Source organism: Eptatretus burgeri, chromosome 13 (genome assembly GCF_056783735.1).
Source record: "Eptatretus burgeri isolate ZD-2024b chromosome 13, Ebu_testis_v1, whole genome shotgun sequence".
Taxonomy (NCBI): Eukaryota; Metazoa; Chordata; class Myxini; order Myxiniformes; family Myxinidae; genus Eptatretus; species Eptatretus burgeri.
Window position 1 is genome coordinate 83,699,290 of NC_140973.1, and position 21,879 is coordinate 83,721,168.

Sequence of the window (21,879 nt, forward strand, 5' to 3'; positions counted from 1 at the left end):
GCAGCTCTCGGTCTCGAATCCTCCTGTGTGAGTGAGCCATTGGTTGGATGCAGTGAGTGAGCGAATGATTGAATGAAAGGTCCTGTTGTTGCATGCGAAGCACGGCTAGCCTCAATTTCACGTTGTTTGACTGATGATGGTCCCTGAATTCCTGAACCCTTCAATGACGGACACGAGACAACGCTTGTACTGTACCTCACGACCCCATCCTGGCATGATGTTTCCATCTTCCATCCATATATGTCCCCCTTTCTTGCCCGAACCCCATCCCCTCATCGATATTACATCCCTCTTTCATGCTCAACCCCCACCACCCCACCCATTACATCCTTCCTTCGTGCCCAACCCTCATCCCCTTATCCATTACATCCCTCTTTCTCGCCCAACCGTCATCCCCTCATCCCTTACATCCCTGTTTTGCACCCAAACCCCATCCCCTCATCCCTCATCAATTACCTCCCTCTTTCACGCCCAACCCTCATCCCCTCATCCCTTACATCCCTCTTTTGCACCCAAACCACATCCCCTCATCCCTCATCCCTTGTATCCCTCTTTCACACCCAAAGCCCATCCTCTCCTCCCTCACCAAGCCCCACGCGCTCTTGTCATGCCACATGCTGTACTGTACGATGCTTTGCCAAGTTTGTTCTGGGTACACGTCGACCAACGGAGCTTCCTTTGTCTGCCACCAACTCATCTCCCACTTTACACGCAGAACCAAACACCAATATGGAAAATGTGGGGAATATCACGAATATCTTCACATATAGCGGCTATTGAGAGGAAGAACATATTGACATAACGATGTCGATCCCCTCTTGTTGTGCTATTTTTATTTTTTTATTTTATGTAAATACACACGTACACACCTTGTGGTACACGTGTATCCCGTCTTGTTGTCCACACCTTGTGGTACACATGTATCCCCTCTTGATGTACATGTTTTTACACATGTTGTACACACCTTGTGGTACACGTGTATCCCCTCTTGTTGTCCACACCTTGTGGTACACATGTATCCCCTCTTGATGTACGTTTTTACACATGTTGTACACACCTTGTACATGTGCATCCCCTCTTATACACACCTTGTGGTACTTGTGTATCCCCTCTTGTACACACCTTGTGGTACACTTGTATCCCCTCTTGATGTACATGTTTTTACACATGTTGTACACACCTTGTGGTACACATGTATCCCCTCTTGATGTACATGTTTTTTATGCGTTGTACATGTGCATCCCCTCTTATACACACCTTGTGGTACACGGGGAGTCCTCCCAAGCTCTTGTTGTATACACCTTGTGGTACACATGTATCCCCTCTTCATTTACATGTTTTTACAAACGTTGTACATATCTTGTGGTACACGTGTATCCCATCTTGATGCACATGTTTTTTTTTTTAACACACGTTGTTCACACCTTGTGGTAAACGTGTATCCCATCTTGATGCACATTTTTTTTTACACACGTTGTTCACACCTTGTGGTACACGTGTATTCCCTCTTGATGTACGTTTTTACACACGTTGTACATATCTTGTGGTACACGTGTATCCCCTCTTGATGTACATGTTTTTTTTTTTACACGTGTATCCCCTCTTGATGTGCAATTTTTTGTTTTACTCACATACACACCTTGTGGTACACATGTATCTCCTCTCGTTGTGCACACCTTGTGGTACACGTGTATCCCCTCTTGTTGTACACACCTTGTGGTACACATGTATTCCCTCGATGTGCATGTTTCTACACACGTTTTACATATCTTGTGGTACACGTGTATCCCCTCTTGATGTACATGTTTTTTTTTTTTTTTTTTTATACACACGTTGTACACACCTTGTGGTACACGTGTATCCCCTCTTGTTGTACACACCTTGTGATACATGTGTACTCCCTCTTGATGTACATGTTTTTACAGGTGTACATATCTTATGGTACACGTGTATCCCCTCTTGATGTACATGTTTTTTTTTACATGTACACACCTTGTGGTACATGTGTATCTGCTCTTGTTGTACATGTTTTTACACACGTGGTACATGTGTATCCCCTCTTGTTGTACACACCTTGTGATACACGTGTATTCCCTCTTGATGTACATGTTTTTACACACATACATATCTTATGGTACACGTGTATCCCCTCTTGATGTACATGTTTTTTTTTACATGTACACACCTTGTGGTACATGTGTATCTGCTCTTGTTGTACATGTTTTTACACACGTGGTACATGTGTATCCCCTCTTGTTGTACACACCTTGTGATACACGTGTACTCCCTCTTGATGTACATGTTTTTACACACGTACATATCTTATGGTACATGTGTATCCCCTCTTGATGTACATGGTTTTTTTTACATGTACACACCTTGTGGTACATGTGTATCCGCTCTTGTTGTACATGTTTTTACACACGTTGTACATATCTTGTGGTACACGTGTATCCCCTCTTGATGTACATGTTGTTTTTTAATACACGTTGTACACACCTTGTGGTACACGTGTATCCCCTCTTGATGTACATGTTTTTTGTTTTTTTTTCACACACGGTACACGTGTATCCCCTCTTGATGTACATGTTTTTACACACGTACACACCTTGTACATGTGTGTCCCCTCTTGTTGTACACACCTTGTGGTACACGTGTATCCCCTCTTGATGTACATGTTTTTTTTTTACACATGTTGTACACACCTTGTGGTACATGTGTATCCCCTCTTGTTGTACACACCTTGTGGTACACGTGTATCCCCTCTTGATGTACATGTTTTTTTTTTACACATGTCGTACACACCTTGTGGTACATGTGTATCCCCTCTTGTTGTACACACCTTGTGATACACGTGTATTCCCTCTTGATGTACATGTTTTTACACACGTACATATCTTGTGATACACGTGTATTCCCTCTTGATGTACATGTTTTTACACACGTACATATCTTGTGATACACGTGTATCCCCTCTTGATGTACATGTTTTTTTTTTTTTTACACACTTGGTACACGTGTATCCCCTCTTGACGTACATGTTTTTACACACGTTGTACACACCTTGTAGTACATGTGTGTCCCCTCTTGTTGTACACACCTTGTGGTACACGTGTATCCCCTCTTGATGTACATGTTTTTTTTACACATGTTGTACACACCTTGTGGTACATGTGTATCCCCTCTTGTTGTACAGACCTTGTGGTACACGTGTATCTCCTCGTGTAACATACCCACATAGCATACAGTTAATAGTGTAACACTTGCTGTCCTGTGTGCGGTGGTTAACTTTACCCTAAAGGTGCTGTTTGTAACCAGGTGGTTATCCTCTCTTTCCCTTGTATTGTCTCTTTGTGGATCCCCCAATCCCACCGCCATCCCTGATTCATTTTATTTTGCTCGTCCCGATGTTCAACGGAATTATCCTCCTTTGCACTCATGAGGGCTTCCTTGAGATCTCCGTCTTGCTTTCTTGTAATTGTCCCATTCCCTTTAACCTCTCAATTTCTCACATTGGTTGTAATCTCCTTGAGGGGCTGTCGGGATGTGGAACGGAGTCCTCCCAAGCTCCACAGTATTTTTTTTTATTAACAGCACCACATTCTGAGGATCATGTTGTGGTTTTATCAGCAGACTTCGTTGTGTTCTCACATGTTTGTTTGAAAGGCTTTTTGTAAGGATTGTTGCTGAACCCCCGGACAACCTCCGATTCAATGTAGTTTGCTTTTTCTCCAACTTCAAGGTTTCCTTTTAACATACCGTGGATCATTTTGGATCAACAATATATCATTGTACAGCAAGGTAACATCCAGAGAGGATGTGTTACCTTGCTGTACAATGATCCACTGTTTACCTGAAGCATTTCACTCTCTTTATATTGATTGGTGTTCTAAATATGAAAGGAAAACCATCTCTCCCTCCATTTACATGATAAAATGTATTTGACTTTTTCCCTCACGAACAGGGGTATTTGGTGTTGCCCGTGACTGTTCGAATCCTGTCGGCATTTTGAAGAAACCAAATTTTGTTGTTTTTTTCTATTTTTTTTTTATTGTTGGTTTTCAGACATTGAAGGAGAGCCCAAAATTATATATGGTAATACTTCTTAACTAAATATAAAATAAGCATAAAAAGTACACAGACGACAACCACAGTCACCTTGACGACAGCAACAACAATTGTGTGTGCAACTATCGGGGATCCCTCTTTGCAGTAGTTATTCCTCCCCCCCCTCCAATTCAATTCAGAGACCAAATCTTCCCCACTATTCCCTGTTGCTGGGATTCATCAGGGCATCACAGCCATGGTCAGAGTGCGGATTGGTGTCCATTGACCGGTTATCCATCTGTTTCTCTTCCTCTCGTGGCCCTGGCTTCACGAGGATGGAGGTCCACATTATTGGAGGTGGGGGATCACTGGGTTGTGCCTGGGAGATCGATTGGCTGTCTGAGATTCTGTTCGAGAGAACTGTCTGGGGTTATAAAACAACGAGTTAAGTGCATGGCGTGCCACCGCAATCCCCTCGCTTCCCACCTAAAGCAAAGTTGAAAGATGGCAAAAAGTTCCACTAGGAAGGACCTAACATCAAATTTCCCCATTTTGACCTCTGTGACCCCAAGTCCTCATCCCCAGGAGCTTGAGCCGGGTGTCAAATCCAATTATTATTGTTATTATTATTATTTTTAACATATTTCATGTGTTCCCTAATGTTGATTGCATGTCCAAAGTTTCATTTAAAAATGTTCCCATAATTGCATTTTTCAGTATTTGACCTCTTGACCCCACCCCAGGGGTGGGGTCAAAATGACATTGCTCTTGCACCTTTGTGCCATGTGGTGGTGATGTCATAATCACCAAGTATGATTAATTTCTACCCATCCACTTAGGAGACAGACAGACAGACAGACAGACAGACAGACAGACAGACAGACAGACAGACAGACAGACAGACAGACAGACAGACAGACAGACAGACCCAATAACACTCTCCCTCTTTTTTTTTTTTTTTTTTCTTCGAAAAGTGTGGGGATTATTATAAAAATGACAACGATTATGTGTTATAAAATACCAGCAGTAACTCTATGGGCGATCTTGTTCCAAGCATGCAGCAAATTCTTCTGATGGCATACCTTTATTTGAGTGGTGTATTGGCAACTCTTATCCCTGTACACGTTAAATAAACAAACAAACAAAAAACTGGGTTACGTGCATGAAGCAAAAACCTCCTGCTGATAATTCAAAACACTGCACTACACTGGGAAATGTGGGGACAGAAATACTGTAAATGGTGGAGACTTGCAATACCTTCCCCCACCTGGAGGTGGCGCTAAACAATACACATTTACATAGAGAATTTGTGTGTCTTCCCCTACCCCCCCTCAAGACCACCTGCAAATATATAAACATCCTTGTACATTAATTGTGGTTATGCTGATCCTATGCAGCAAGTATGGATGTACTCTGCCAAGAACTGTAGGAAGAGTAGCGTGACAAACACCAGTTCGTGAATAATAGTAAGGATCCTCTTTTGCGTGTTTCACTTCATTTTACATCCTTACTCGGGTAGATATGCAATATGTGTGTGAAGTACAACATGTTGTCTTTTGATTAAACCCGTCAGCGAAGTGACGGGAGGGCGAGATTTTAACATCAGAATTTCGTCATCGTCGAAATGCTGTGCAATGCTCATATATCGTGTGGTTGAGCCATCATGAGAGCTGATTTACAATGCATGACGTATTTACACGAACAAAATGTTCATTAAGGGTGTTCAAAAGCAAACAAACAAACAAACACCCCCCCCCCCCACAGATGGCTTTATTTGATGTGTGAGAGATGTGTGTTGGTTAATCAGAGAGTTGAAGTGGTTTTAATAAATGAGCATTGCCAGGAGCACCGCAAACACAAAATGTCCTGTTCACTCGCATTCAGTTTTCTTGATTTGTTTGTGCCATCTTATTCCAGTATTGTACAATGTTACAAGCATTTTATCACAGTTATCAGGCTGATCTATAATACATGTACACGTACACATACACAAACACACCTGGGAGGACATTTCATGTTTGCAGTGTTGCTGGCAATGATTTATTTGTTTTGTTTTTTTGGCTGTGCAACGACACTGGGGCCCAAACCCAGATCAGAGACGGTCCAAACCCAGATCAGAGACGGTCCAAATGTGGCGAAGAGTGTGGCAAAAGGAGAGAACAAAGGCGTCCCTCTGAAAGGGGGGCAAGACCGGTTCGGCGGCAAAGACCACATGCGAGCGGCGAACGTGAAAAGAGTGGAAAAGGCAGAGGCTGATTGGTAGAAAGATGACGGAGAGCAGCAGAATGGGAGAGAGGAGGAGGGTGAATATGATGAAGAGCAGCAGAAGCTGGAAGCAAAGTTAGCCAACAATATAGAAGAGATAAAATTGATAAAAGTCTGAGAGAGACCAAAACTCCATCACATAGAAAACAACAAATGGACAATCTTAGTGAGGCAGACCAACCATTCAATTAGAAAAATGATTTCAAAATCATCCACTTTGAAGGAAATCGATATCGTGTGTTTTACAGCGGCACGATTCATTCAAGAAAAAGTAACAGGGAAACCACCACAAGAAGCAAAAAAAAAAAAGCTCCATAAAACCAAGCCTGACAAATAGAAGCCAAATTATACCATGGAAACGGATATTAGAGCCACAGAAATTTAGGAAGGAAATAGGACAAGTCTTACAGTTCAGGAAAAGAAACAGCAATCCAAGGAATAAAAAAAACAAATACAAAATCTAAGACTGGCCCAGTTACATAAGGCTTCAGGAAAAATTTTAGGATTTACTCAAGGGTCGTTTCATAATATTCGAATATTCCTAAAGTTTTTTTTTTTTTTTTCTTTTTCTTAAAATGTTCCTTAAACTCAAGGGACCACCGCCCCCCCCCCAACCCCCAACCCTACCCTTGAACACCAACCTTTTTGAGTTTCCCAATTGTGCTCTTCATGGAAATTGGTAACGAAGAGGAAGATTGTTGCCTCACAAGATGTCGCGAATGTGTTTTTGGAGACCGCCCCAACCCGCTTGACGTCTCTGATGATCTCACCCTTATCTAAAACACGAACTAAGGAATAATTCGAATTTTCCTAAGGATCTTTGATCCACCAGGAGTCATTTCCACAACAATATGTTTTAAATAATTTATTTATAAACTCCATTGAATTGATAATTGCATGGGATTTAACACGTGATATCTGGGCCGATGTAAAGGTGTGTTCTGGTGCAGATACTGCAGGTTCAGCTGAACGAGTTGTTCGTCCGTGCTGCTGTTGTAGTGGTACATCCATGGTGTGAGCATTTATTACTTCCTGTTCAGGTTATTTATTACCATCGGTAATTCAATTGATACTGATGGTGGTCCCAGGAAAAAAGGTCATCGTATATAGATCGAACACGGTGTGTTACTAGGTCCATAAGAGACGACTTGTTTGGGTCCTCATTTGACTCTGGGGAGTCCCGGTTTGTTCCGTGTACCCAGGCCTTACCAAAATCGAGGGATTCTTAACAATTCTACACGATAGTTATAGTGTTGTCATTAAACACGAAAGTACTTCAACAGGACGCATCATACAACTATATAATGTATTGTCTCTTGTGCTTAAGAAAAGCTTCCACGAGTGCTTATGTCTCTTCCTGAAGCCAGTTTGTATATCGCTTCACCACCATCGAGCTTTTGGACACCTCTTCCTTTCTCTAATCTGATTGGTTGCCAAGCATAGCAACCGCTCCCAAGAATTTCCTCAACCATGAGGTGATCCTAACTTGAGGATTTTCTAAGGGTTGTGTATGCAACAGCCCTCAAGGAAATCCTTCACTCAGGAATTGGTGTACCTGAAGGGGAATCTTTCCTGAAGGATGAGGGAATTCTATGCAACCAGGCAAAATACCTCAATTGTTTGGCTGCTGAAAACAAACTCAAAATAGAAATGATAGCAAGGAAGTAAAAAAAAAAAACAACCTCAAATGAGCTAAGATCCTCGTCCTCTTAATGATGACGTCATAAAAACGAATATGACGTCATTGTGATGTATCAGGTTTGCGATAAATTATCTGTGCTAATGCCCGGCTTGATTCCCGCAAACAAAATTCAAACAGCTTGCCTAGTTTCGGAGATAATGGTATAGGCAATTTCCATTAGCGGCGATATTATGACGTCAACTTTTTTTCTCGGAAGAATTTTCAAAATCGGAGATGGTTACTGCCTGCGCGTGGGCTTTCTGCATATACATGGCAAGTTTCACGAAGATCCGATGAAAACTCTTGGTTGTGAAACAAAAAATGTCAAAAAATAGGAATGATGTCATAAAAATTGATATGACGTCATAGTGATGTCATATGTGCGGTAATTCATCTCTGCTAATGCCCTGTTCGATTCCCGCAAACAGAATTCAAAAAGCTTGCTTAGTTTCGGAGATAATTTTTAGGTGATTTCCATTAGCGGAGATATTTTGACATCATAACTTTTTTTTCTAGGAGGAATTTTCAAAATCGGAGATCGTTACTATCTGCGCGTGGTATTTTTACATATATGTACCAAGTTTCAGGAAGTTTCGATGAAAACTGTAGGCTGTGAAACAAAAAAGTCCACAAGAAGAAGATGAAGAACAACAACGTGAGTAAGACTTTGAGATCCTCCACGAGGATCTAAAAATCAAAAAAATGAGGAAGCAAACAACAGAAGAAAACAAAATGACATGTTTGAGAGTTTTTAAGGATGTCATAAAGGACACAAACAACAGGCTCATGTCATGTGTTGAATAAGGTGGGCTGATGAAAGCCCCTGCATCAACGGTGGTAAACTTGTAAAACACATTTTTTTTCCCACAACCTTTAAAATCTTTATTTTATTTCAATTGAATTATGTACTTGAACACTGGAACACAAATTGCCTTTTTTGGCGATTTTTTTTTTTTTTGGCACTTTCAAAACCTTTCCGTTTAGCAGTACTTGGACAAAATCTTGCGTCATCATGACCATTAAAATTTTCCGCTCACAGATCTGTTTGATATTTCCTCTATCTCCGCTGCTATTATCTTTGGCACTACCTCACTCTGCTGCTATTTCTATTTCCATATATTTTTCTATTTCCGTTCTCCCATACCTGACCTGAACTGACGTCTGCCCCTCTCAATTTCTTTGGGCTCCCTCTTTGCTATCTCTGTTAATTTCTCAGTTTTCCTATACCCGTTCCCTCTTCTCTTATCTTACCCAGGTTTCCCACCATCTGCTGCCACATGGTTTTACTTCAGTCAGGTCAGCTGCCAATTTGTCCTGACCAGCCTCCATCCTTCCCACCTGCTCTGCCTTATATTGGCCTCCGTTCTTCTCACCAATTTGGCTCCCATTTCCTTTTACACTGCCATTGCCCAGCATATCGAAGACTATCATGATTTTCTAGACATCATCTTCTTTAATAATGTGGCCTTCTTCAATCTCAGTGGCCACGTGAACAAACAGAACCACACAAATATGAGGAACAACCAGTTTCTGGCTTGAAAGCAACCGTTTGATGTGATATCAGATGTCGCAATATAATAGGACATCCTTCTTTGAAAATGAAACCGGACAAACAATCATAGTCAGCACCGATAAATACATGGACATGCTGCAGAGAAGATTCCTTCCACCACTAAGAAGGAAGCAAGACATCATGATGAATTCTGTTATCTTCCAGCAAGACAGTGCACCACCAATATGTCTTTTTAATTTTTTTTACATACCATGTCGAGGCTCATGTAAGAGCTAACGCACAGAACATATAACTAGGCAGGAGACAACAGGGGTGGGGGAGGAAAGCACAAAACAGCGGGCCACAGAGACAATAGGAGATCTGTGAAAGGGAAAGGGATGGGACGGGGTACACAGGGTAAACAAGAAGGAAAACTTGATTTCTGATCATCAATTTGGATTCTGACCAGGCCACTCTACCCTGGATATGCTGCTTCTGCTCTCCCAACAATGGATGGAGATCCTCTATGTTAGACATGAAATCGGAGCCATCTCCCAAGACATATCGTGTGCCTTCGATACGGTCTGGCACTCTGCCCTGCTCACCAAACTCTCTTCCTCTGGTATACAAGGCCATCTCCACCTCATGGCTCACAGGCCTCCTCTCCTGTCTCAGCCAACGTGTGGCCCTCAATGGAGTTCTCTCATCCCCTCCTCCTGTCCAGGCTGTAGTTCCTCAAGGTAGTGTTTTGGCCCTGTTCTTTTTCTGGTTTTCATCAATGATATCTCTGACTCTGGAAAATTCCACTTATCTTTTTGATGACTCCACCCTCTGTCATACCAACTGTTATCCCTCAGATCGGCAAGCAGCAGCCTCCTCACACTTTGAATATATGGATAAAATCACAAGCTGGTCCAACACGTGGACCATGTCTTTCAACCTTGACAAATCTCACACTCATGATGTCTCTCCAAAGGGACCGTCTGGAACCCCCCCCCACCCATCTACTTTCTCAACAATCCTCTTGAAGAAGTCCTTTCATTCAAGCTTCTGCATCTCACTATCTGCCATGATCTTTCCTGGGAAAGCCACATTTCCAAGCTGGCCTCCAAAGCCAGTTGCTGACTGAGCATCCTCCATCATGCAAAGTTCTTCCTTGGCACACCTGAACCCCTGACCACATACAAAGCTTTTGTCCACAGCCTGATGGAGTACTGCTCTCCCCTCAAGGCTGGTGCTCCTGCCTCTCACTTTTCTCGGCTTCACGCTGTGGAAAACAAGGCATTCATGATCATTGGTCTCTCTCACGATGTGGTCGAATCTTTGGGTCTCACTCTCTCACCGCAGGCAGGTCGGTAGTCTTCATGTCTACTACTGTCTCTTCTCTGGCCTCACCCCCTGCTATGTCTGAGATATGCCCCCCACCCCCCAATATTTGTGCAAGGTGCTCAAGGTCCACCAGCAACCCCCTTCTGGTAAATCTATCAAAATCAAGAATAACTGCTCACCTTCATTCTTTCATTCCTCTTTTTTTTCCTGCCTTTTGAACAAACTCCCACACACTCTTCAATCCCACTCCTCCCTCCGGGTCTTCAAAACAGCTGTTCACCACCACCTCTTATCTTCCCCCATTCAAAACTACGATGTTTTCTACCCCCGCTAATCCACCCCAATCCCACCTCCTTCAAATTCCCTGCTTTCTTTCCTGAAAGTCCCTGTCGTGTCCATCTTGTCTACTCTGTGTACCCCGCCCCATCGCTCTTCCTTCCACAGATCTCCTCACGTCAGTGTTTCACACTTTTCTTCCTTCTCTCACCCCCCCCCCACCTCTCTCGTCTCCTGCTCCCCTTGTTGTACGTTCTGTGTGTTAGCCCTCGTATGAACCTCGACAGTATATGCAAAAATTAAAATAAAAAATAATGGGGAATTTGAAGGAGGTGGGTTTGGAGTGGATTAATGAGGAGTATAAAAGATCAAGTATTTGGATGGGGATAATATATGAGAGGTTGGTGAACAGCTGTTTTGAAGACTTGGGGGGAGGCGTGATTTGAAGAGAGTGTGGGAGTTTATTTTCAGAGGAATGAAATGGTGAAGGTCAGCAGTAAGTCTCGATTTTGGCAGTTTCACCAGAAGGGATTTTTTGGCAGACCTTGAACGTCCTGTGGAAATGGAGGGGGGGACAGATCACAGACAGAGCAGTGGGGGGGCAGGAAGGGCAAGGCAGGAGAGGAGATGGTAGAAGACACAAAGACCACCATTTGAGGTAAGGGAGGTGATGGAGGGGGAACATACACCAGAAATGGACTTAACCAGTGTGGGAGTTTGTTCAAGAGGAATGAAATGGTGAAGGTCAGCATTAAGTCTCGATTTTGGCAGTTTCACCAGAAGGGATTTTTTGGCAGACCTTGAACGTCCTGTGGAAATAGAGGTGGAGGGGGACAGATCACAGACAGAGCAGTGGGGAGGTGGGAAAGGCAAGCAGGAGAGGAGATGGTAGAAGACACAAAGACCACCGACTTGCACGTGGTGAGAGAGTGAGAGACCCAAACACTCAGCTTCATCGCAGGAGATACCAATGATCCTGAATGCCTTGGTTTCCACAGCATGAAGCCGAGAAAAGTGAGAGGCAGGAGCACCAGCCCTGATGGGGAGAGCAGTACTCCATCAGGCTGTGAACAAAAGATTTGTACGTGGTCGGGTTCAGGTGTGCCAAGGAAGAACTTTGCATGATGTAGGATGCCTAGTCGTGACCGGCTTTGGAGGCAAACTTGGAGATGTGGCTTTCCCAGGAAAGGTCATGGCAGATAGTGAGACCCAGAAGCTTGAAAGAAAGGACTTCTTCCAGAGGATTGTTGAGAAAGTGGATGGGGGGGGGGGGTTTCTAAACGGTCCTTTCGAAGAGACAAAGTGAGAGTGTAAGATTTGTCCGGATTGAAAGACATGTTCCACGTGTTGGACCAGTTTTTGATTTTATCCAGATCGGCAGTGAGCGAAGAAGCTGCTGCTTGCCGGTCTGAGGGATGACCGATGGTACGGCAGAGGGTGCAGTCATCATCAAAGATATAAAGAGGATTTTCTGGAGAGTCAGAGAGATCATTGATGAAAATAAAGTTTGAGATAAAATTTAGGAGCAAACACAGAGTTTAGGCATTCAGCCTTTTCATGTGCAGTATCATCTGTGCAGCCATTTGAGGTAAGGGAGGTGATGGAGGGGGAACATACACCAGAAATGGACTTAACCAGATGCCACCAGGATTTGGAAGAGGGAGAGAGGTTTGAGAGTTCAGACTTAAGATGAGAAACGTGTTGTTTCCTGGCTCTCTTGAGGGTCGACACACACTTGTTCTGAACTTTGTGGAAGGAACCGATTGTGAGTGCCTTCAATTGGGTTTGCCTTCCATGAGGCGAAGGTATGTTGTTTCAGAACAACAGCATTGCCACAAACTTCAGTGTACCATGGGCAGGAGGACGGGGAGGACTGCTGAAGATGAGATGGGATAAATCTGTACATGAGAGAGAGAGCAACTTTCTTTCATAAAATTCCCAGGATGAGCTTGTGTCAGTGAGAGTAGAAATGGGAGACCAGTCTAGAAGTTTGGCTTCTTGAAGACCCTGCCCATCAGCCTGAGTGAAATGCCAGACTTATCCAACCAAGATATTCCAGTTTTTCTATTTTTAATGAATTTTCTGAAATTTGTAGAATTTGTTTTTAGCTTGGAAGTCATGGGTTACCATGTGTTAATAAAGGGGGAAAAAGTCTGTTGAATGCATTTTAATTCCAGATTGTAAGGTAAAAATTTGAAAGGGGGTGTAGACTTTTTATGGGCACTGTATATATACATTATCATGGATCTGCTTGCTACGCTCGCCTTACCACATGTGGGACAAACACCTCCACGTCGTTAGAAATGCCTCACCGTTACATCATTAAAAAGGCCTCACCTCCACTTCATAAAAAAGGCCTCCCGCTGTGCAATTCAAGACACCTCATCATGTGCCACTAAAGACACAGGCTTGTTTTCACTGAGGGTAAGTATAGTACACGAGTAACCATGTTGTCATGATTTACACCAATCAGAATTCAAATATTTATTTTCCAAAGTAATTTGTAATATTCGTGATATTACATTATTATAACAATTAAAGTTGAAGATTTAAGGGCATGCACACAGGAGAGGTAGGTGCAGCCTGGATGTTTGGTCCGGTTTCACAAAAGTTTTTGAGGTAATAGTTCAGTGACATCACAGGACAGGACAGACACTGCACAGATATATATATATATATATATATATATATATATATATATATATATATATATATATATATATATATATATATATATATATATATATATATATATATATATATATATATATATATATGTAGATAACTTTGAGAAATGCCAAATACCTAACACTATGGATAGGGTGCCTCATTTGTATACAGTATACATGGTGATTTTTATTTTTATTTGAGAACGTTGAATAATTCCCAAACACTATAAACGATATTTGTTCGGAACGTAGTATTTTGCATCTGTTCTGTTCTTGCGTATGGCAGCTTGACTGCCGGGTGGCTATCATTTCTTGGAAGCGTGGCTGTGCTGCTGATGCTGTACCCCTCTACCAGTACACTGGTACTCATTTTGCCAACCTCAGAAGGATTGTAGGCCGAGTCATCCCCACCTGGTGTTAATTCAGCATCCAATGGGGCTCAAACTCAGAGCCCTAAGATTCTAAGCCAGCCACCCGAACCACGAAGCTAACACCAGGTTTAACAAGCCAGTAGGTGGCGATGGGTCGCCGAGCATGGAAACTAAAAGATATAGAGCAAAATGGATGTCATGTAGTGGATATTGAATCACCTTAAGATTACGCATATCAAATTTCATCCAGTTCCATCTACTGATAACTACTCGGTAGCCATTTGAATGAAAAGTAACGAAAATGTGGTTTGAAATCGGAAATCCCCAAAGTTTGAGGGGGTGCTGTGGGTGAACAAAGATTTAAATCGAAAATCCAGCTCGATCATTTGTGCACAATGTATTCCAGACGATTAGTGTGAATTTTCATGACCATCCGACCATAACTCTAGGAGGAGTAGCATTTGGCGCGAAGGCACCTCCAGCTCTTGCATATTATCGATTTTTACACTAATTGACCTTTGACCCCTGACCTAAGCGAAATTAGTCAATATGTCCTGAGGCAAAGTTGTAGTACTCATTGAGTACCATGAAACTGCAAAGTTTCATTCGTATCGATGCATTCACCTGGTCGCTAGGGGGCTTTCAATTTTCGCGCATACCCGAATTGTAGGGGGCGCTGCGAGTAAAGTATTCCATATATCACAAAAACTGGAATATGTTTGATAGAGCATCACCTGTAGATCATTCGTGCCAAATTTCATAACCCTACGTGGGATAATGGCTTTCAGAATTGATTTTGCGTGAACGGTACCGATTTTTGAAGGTTTTTCGGTTGTTGCGAGGGAACCAAAGCGTCCCGAGCAACCATCACAATTTCCAAAGCACTAGGTCATAAGATGTACCTACCACCGGAGTTTGGTCAAAATCTGCCCACGTTTACGACCAATTATGCTGATGACATCCAAACAAACATCCAAACAAACAGAGAGAATTACTGACAATAAGGGTCACCTCTGTCCGTGACCCAATATTTTGCAAAAGTGTAGCCTAATGTTGCAGAAAGATAGAACATGATGCTGAGAGTTATCAGGTATCACGTGATTTATCACGCGACTCTGCGATGACGTTTAATGGTTTTCACTCAGTCATGTCATGGCACTCACTGTAGAAGAACATGTGTTTTTCATCCAACATTACATCAAGAATGGATCTTTTAGGGAATGTCAAATTGCATTTGAAAGCCGCTTTGGTGGTCATACGAAACATTTGAAATCGGTGATATGGAATCTGGTGAAGCAGTTCAGAGAAACGGGCTGCGTGAAAGTTAAAAAGCATGTGCGCCATCCAAGTGTTGTTACACCAGAGAAAGTGGATGAAGTGAGGGAAAGGATGGAAGCAAGCCCAAATAAATAGCACAGCAAGTGACATTTATGCTAAATTTACATTCTGCTGCATTTACACAAAGTATTAGGTTCCTAACTGACAGTTTTTAGTGTATGGGAATTATTTATAATTATACACTTATACATGTATAAACATATACACATACACATGCACACATTCATATTTCGTAAACCCTAAAATATTGTGGGCTTCTACCAATCACGGGCAACGTATTGTGTTCCGATTTCGTTATCACGATATTTAATTTTGGCCAATCGTGTTTTTTGAGCTGACATGAGTCATTGTTTGCGTCCACGTGTACAATGACCTCATCACGAGCCTTTTGTTGTTTCTTGTGCACCATTAATTGTAGTAATCAGACCAGCATACGGGAACGAAGCTAAACTTAAGAATGAATTGCCATCGAACAGGAAATGCCACATGGAGATCCTTTAACCTAGTAGACACACAACAGTTAATAATGGTGTCCAAACATAAAATGATAGACAAAATCAATCGTGCCAAAAGGCAGAGAAAGGTTATGACATTGTGCGAAAAAAACAAAACAAAGAAAAACAAACAAGAGTTGTTGGTTACATCTGCCAGAAGTGAAAGTGCAGCATCTGTGGGCCGCCATTACCGGATCAATGAATCGTGAGTCAAATATCTGTTTGTGGTCCCACTTCGCAAAGTGAAAAAGGCTCATTCCAGCCCTGTGATCCTCATATTGAAAGAATGTAAAAAGCGCTTAAAGTTTGGATCGAGGACCAAACAGAAAAAATGCCTTTGGAGTGAACCAGTGTACAGGAAAAATCATTGTGGGTTTACCAACGTTCTCCTGAGGTATCTGGAGCCAAAGGCTCCAGTTCAACTCTGGCACATGGAACTAACCAGGGCGAAGGAAGGGATTTATGCGAGCGCAGGTTTTTAACGCTGAAGAAACAGGATAATTTTCGAAGAGAATGCCATGTCGTACCTTCCTGTCCAAGCAGGAACGTTTTACCCTCCTCCTATGTGGCAATGCAGCAGGTGACTTCGTCATGCTCTGACGATCCAACAGCCATCACACGTTCAACATCCATATCTTTCCAACCTCCACCCCCACCCCCCCCCCCCAGCAGCATCATCACCTCCATGCTAAGTCTTTTGTTTTCTATTTACCGCAGAGTACAGTACAAAAGTCAGGTCAGATCAGGCCAGTCAGGTCAGGCCAGATTAGATCTGTGACTTGCTAGAGGAACCATGTTAACCTGTACTAACCTGTACTAACTTGTTTCATGGTCGGGTTGTCGGCGACTAAACCGTCTCCCACATCAGGATTTCTGGTGAGGAGGGTGTTTGATATGGACACCCAGCAGAATTGAAGACAAAACCTGTCAAAGGGTAGAGGAGCTCCTTGTGCACCAATGGCCATCCATATCTAGTGCCGAACTGTGTCTGCAGATGTCCTCCTGCAGCTGGGCTACCTTTTTTTGAGGAGATTGGTGGCAGGATTTACACTAAGGCCACCGTAAAACCATTCACTCCGCAAAACACAAAAATGCAAAGAAATCTGAATAGCCACTCCATGGGAGTACTTCCTGTGCAGCTGCCCTCCGCAGGGCAGTTCACCGGATGGGGCAAAGCCTTCGGAAACCCCGGGTAACATTCCCAGGTTACATTGCAGTAATGTGTGTCAGGGTGGTGCTGAGGTGTCATCCACCAGACGGCGGTCTCCTTGGGTTAACCTAAGGCGGTCCCTTTGGGTGGGCAACTGTAATGTCCCATCACAAAGAGAGGATGATCAATTGTCTCTGTAATCATCTGAGCTCAAGTGTTTGAACATCAGCCTTGCAGCAATCTCTGAGGTTCGGACACTGGATCATGGCGAGATCATGGCATGTTGCTCCTGCTATTAGTCTGCTCACTCTGATGGTTACCATGCCCAAGGGGTTGCTGTAGCTGTGTCCAATAATCTGACTTCAATGATAATTGAGGTAACACCAGTCAACGAGCGTTTTATGAGACTAAGGATTCGTCACAGCTTCGGTGTCATTTCCCTGGTTTCTGTATATGCTCCAAATGAGGTGAGTGATCTCACTGTGAAGGACGCATTATATGCCATGCTCGAGTCTGTGGTTGATCAGTGCCCCAGGCGAGATGCTCTTCTAGTCTTGGGAAATTTCATTGCATTGACTGGAACTGATAGGGATGGTTATGAGGCATATGTTGGTCCCCATGGGTCTGGAACTGTGAACCAGAATAGCACGAAGTTCTTTGACTGCAAGAAGTCATGGACTTGGGGTGGCTGGTTCATGGTTTCGGCACCAAAAGGCTCATCGAGGGAATTGCTATTCCAATGCTGGTGGTATGACAAAGGAGATTGACCACATGCTCATTGTTGGTCACTGTGGGATGATCTGGAACTGCAGGGTCTACTGGAGTGCTCAATTCCTCAATACCGACCACAGGCTTGTGGAGCAACTCTGAAGTTGCAGATTAAATCAGGGAGAATGGTACCATCGCAGAGTAGGCTGGATGTTGGCAAGCTCAAGGATTGGGGGGGGGGGTAGCTGAGGAGTTTGCAAATAGGCTGAGTGGGGATTTGGGGGGTCTGGGTGCTTTGAGGAATCCTGAAGTTGTGGTGGAGTGCCTTCAAGACCACCATCCTTGGTGTTGCCAGTGGATATCTTGGAACTCACCCGAGTGCGAAGAAGAATTTTGTCTCAAGGTACACAGGATACTATTGACCAGAGTTGCAGGGCCAGGCTTGATGGCAGAGCTGAGCTGTTCAGGGAGTTGAGGCATAAAACTACCTGCACTGAGGATGGACAAAGAGACCCATGTGTGAGGAATCTGTGAGGGGACAGAGCATCACCTTTGGTCAAGTGATTCTCGTCCTGCTCACAGAGGAATTCGTGTATTGCGTTCCTCCAAGCCCATCCCTTCTGCAGCTAGAGTGGAGGGTGGTGGGCTCTTGACAGAGGAATCCACAGTGAATGCCTGCTAGGCTGGTCTATTTGTGTGGCTGTACCAGTCTGATCCACCAGCTGTTGAGTTGGATTTTATGGGTGTTACTATCCCCATTGCTGACCCTCCATTCAATTGTGCTCCACCTTTGTTTGTGGAAATATAGGCTGCGGTGAACCAGTTGAAATGGGGTAAAGCTCCTGGGATTTGTGGTATCCATGCTGAATTTCTGATGGCTGGTGTAAATGCTGAACTCATGTCATTGCATGCAGTTCTTTGTTCTGCCTGGAACACAGGCATCATCCCAACTGACTGGAAGAGGGGCCTTGTTGTCCCTGTCTGGAGAGGGAAGGCTGATCGCCAGGACTGCAACAACTACCGAGGGGTGACACTGCTCTCAGTGCCGGGCGAGTTCTTTGCTCGGATAATTCTTGATGGTGTTCACCACCATCTGCTTGAGCACCAGCGCCCAGAGAGGTCAGGCTTTCCACCAAAGAGGTCAACGATTGACCGTATCCTTGCTCTTTGTGTCCTCACGGAATGCAGACGAGAGTTTCAGCAAGGGCTGCTTGCAGCCTATGTTTATCTCCACAAAGCATTTGATTCAGTGAAGTGGGATGCCCTCTGGAGGATTCTTGGTCTTTGTGGGGTGCCACCAAAACGGATCGATCTGATTTCTGAACCATACTCTGGTGCAGAGTGCTGTGAAATGTGGTGATACCATCTCTGACTGATTTCCAATTGTTGCTGGAATTCGTCAAGGGTGTGTACTGGCCCCCACACTTTTTAGCACTTGTCGACTGGATCCTGGGAAGGATGTCGGAGAGGTCAAGCTCTGATGCATGTTTGGGAATGTCAAGATCTCTGACCTTGATCTCACAGATGATGCAGTCATCTTTGTGGAGACTCTGGATATCCTTTTTGGGGCCCTCGAGGTGCTGATTGAGGAGTCTGAGCCACTGGGATTACTGGTTTCTTGGGTCAAAACTAAGATTCAGGCTTTCATTGACATCTTGGATGCTGCCATCTTGTCTGTACCTGTTTGTGGTGAGGTTGTTGAGGTCATGGAGAGATTCACTTATGTTGGCAGTGATATTCATGTCTCCGCTCGCTGTGAGGCAGAGGTCAACAGATGTCTGGGCCGGGCCTGGGGAGTCATGGATTCACTGTATCATGGGAGGTAGTGCTGTCAGTATCTCTGCAGGAGGATGAATATCTGAGTCTTCAGGTCCTTTGTGCTTCCAGTCTTGCTCTATGGATGTGAGACTTGGACTCTTACCAGGGATCTGAGATGGTGACAATTCCTTCAGTACAAGGTCTCTTCGGAGAATCCTTGGCATTTGCTTGTCGGACTTTGTGTCCAACGAGTGATTGCTGGGAGACTCAAATGAGATCTGTTGCCTGCATGGGATGTGACCGTCAGCTGCGGCTGCATGGACATTGTGGCTCATTTTCGTGACGCTGATCCTTCTCACCAGAGTCTTTCAGCGAGGGAATCTCATGAGTTGAGAAGGCCAATGGGCTGACCATGTACCTCATGGTTGCAACAGGTTCATTGGAATCTCAAGGAGATGGGGATGGGCCAGGCATCTGCCTGGGGGATGTTGAGACTGTGGCCTGTAGAGTACTGGCGGAAAGTGGACACCGATTCGCTGCTCCGGTGCTTGCTTCCATATGTAACCTTACTTGACCTATGTTTGAGTATTTCATAAGGATAATACTGAAGGACCAATTTTGTGCTCCTCCTGGTGGTGGCGTCATGTTTTTCTCGGTACTGTGACCTGGACTGAAAGAAACTTCATACCTGTAAGAGTGCATCGCACATAGTGGCAATAGTCAACTTTCAACTCTGCAGCAGAATAAACACTTTTCGTTTTACATTCGTTTACATGGCGACGTGTGACGTCACCGCTGAGAGGCGTCAGGACGTCATGACATCATCGGTCATTCGCTGACGTTATTATGTCTGTCGTCGACAGACTGTTACTGCTGAGCGGTGTAATTCCATTCCTCGATAATAGCGTCTGCAATGTAAAACCCTCTTCTGCACATGCTGACTACCTCAGAATGTGAATTTGACACAAAAAATGTAACAAGAAACATTGTATCCTCCATCTATGTATATATCTTCGATATATTATTCCTGAAGGACCAATTTTGTGCTCCTCCTGGCGGTGGCGTCACGTTTTTCTCGGTACTGTGACCTGGACTGAAAGAAACTTCGTACCTGTAAGAGTGCATCGCACATCGTGGCAATAGTCAACTTTCACCTCTGAGGCAGAATAAACACTTTTCGTTGAGACGGGGTGAGGAATGAAGAGGCGGGGGCGGGGGATGAAGAGACGGGGGGCAGGGAGTAAAGAGGCGGGGGGCAAGGTAAGCAAATTGAAAGCGGGAGACGGGATGGGGGGAATGGGGCGGGGGCTGGGGTGAATTAGGCGGGGTTGAGTGTGAGGCGGTGGATGGGGGCGGGGGCAAGTGGGGCAGGGAATCGAGAGATGGGGGCGGGAGTGAAGAGGCGGGGGCGGGGCCGGGGTAATTATTTTTTTGGGCGGGGGTGGGAATGGGGCAGGGGTGGGGGATGAGTAGGCGGGAGCAAGCACGCCCTGTCCAGTCCATGTCCCTCGAGTGTGGGTGAGCTAGTGGTTGTGGTTGAATGAACGGAATCCGTCTGTGACGGGGTTTCGGCTAGCTTCATAAGGATTTTCATCAGGTCTGTCTGTTCCCAGGTACTGCAAAAACGGCTGAACCGATCGCAACCATTTTTGGGTGTGTAATCCTGGGACCCCTTGGAGTATAATAGGCATAAATACTGTATAATAACATGACCCCCTTGACAGCTCCTGTAGGGAGTGGGTGCTTCTAGTTAGGATGATTTAAGAAGGGTTTTAAATGCCAATATTTTAACACAACTGTGTGTTCACTGCGGTCTCTCTTTGAGGACAAAAAAAAAGACTTGGAAAAAACATTCTTCAAAAAGAGTAATTGTGCCTCTTCTATTTGAATTGTAGTTCCTGACTTGCAACTGGTCTCATGGGTAGTGTACAGAAGCATTTTCTTAAAATTCAATAAATACAAGGAACTTGGGAGTTGAAATTCACCACACATGATGTGTAAAATGAGCATTAATTTACCTCCATAGGATGTCTAGTAAATAGCCTGGTGTTGGCGCAGTGGTTAGGGCAGCGGCTTGGGATCCAAAAGGTCCTGAGTTCAAGCCACGTTGGGCCACTGAATTAATACACCAGGGGGTTGACTCAGCCTGTCATCCTTCCGAGGTCGGCGAAATGAGTACCAGTATACTGGGCCGGTGTATACCCCGGTTAAAATAGGTGTACCATATCCCTGTGTCGTAAGAGGCGACCAGGGTTGCGTCAGGAAGGGCATCCGGCGTAAAACGTGCCAAATCTCTATGCG

At 44.2% G+C, this 21,879-nt stretch overlaps 1 protein-coding gene across 1 annotated transcript in view; it reads left to right on the plus strand.

The window, feature by feature from the left end:
- LOC147014933 (neurobeachin-like) overlaps positions 1-21,879 on the plus strand; it is a 247,027-nt gene that overhangs the window by 460 nt on the left and 224,688 nt on the right. The window lies entirely within an intron of this gene.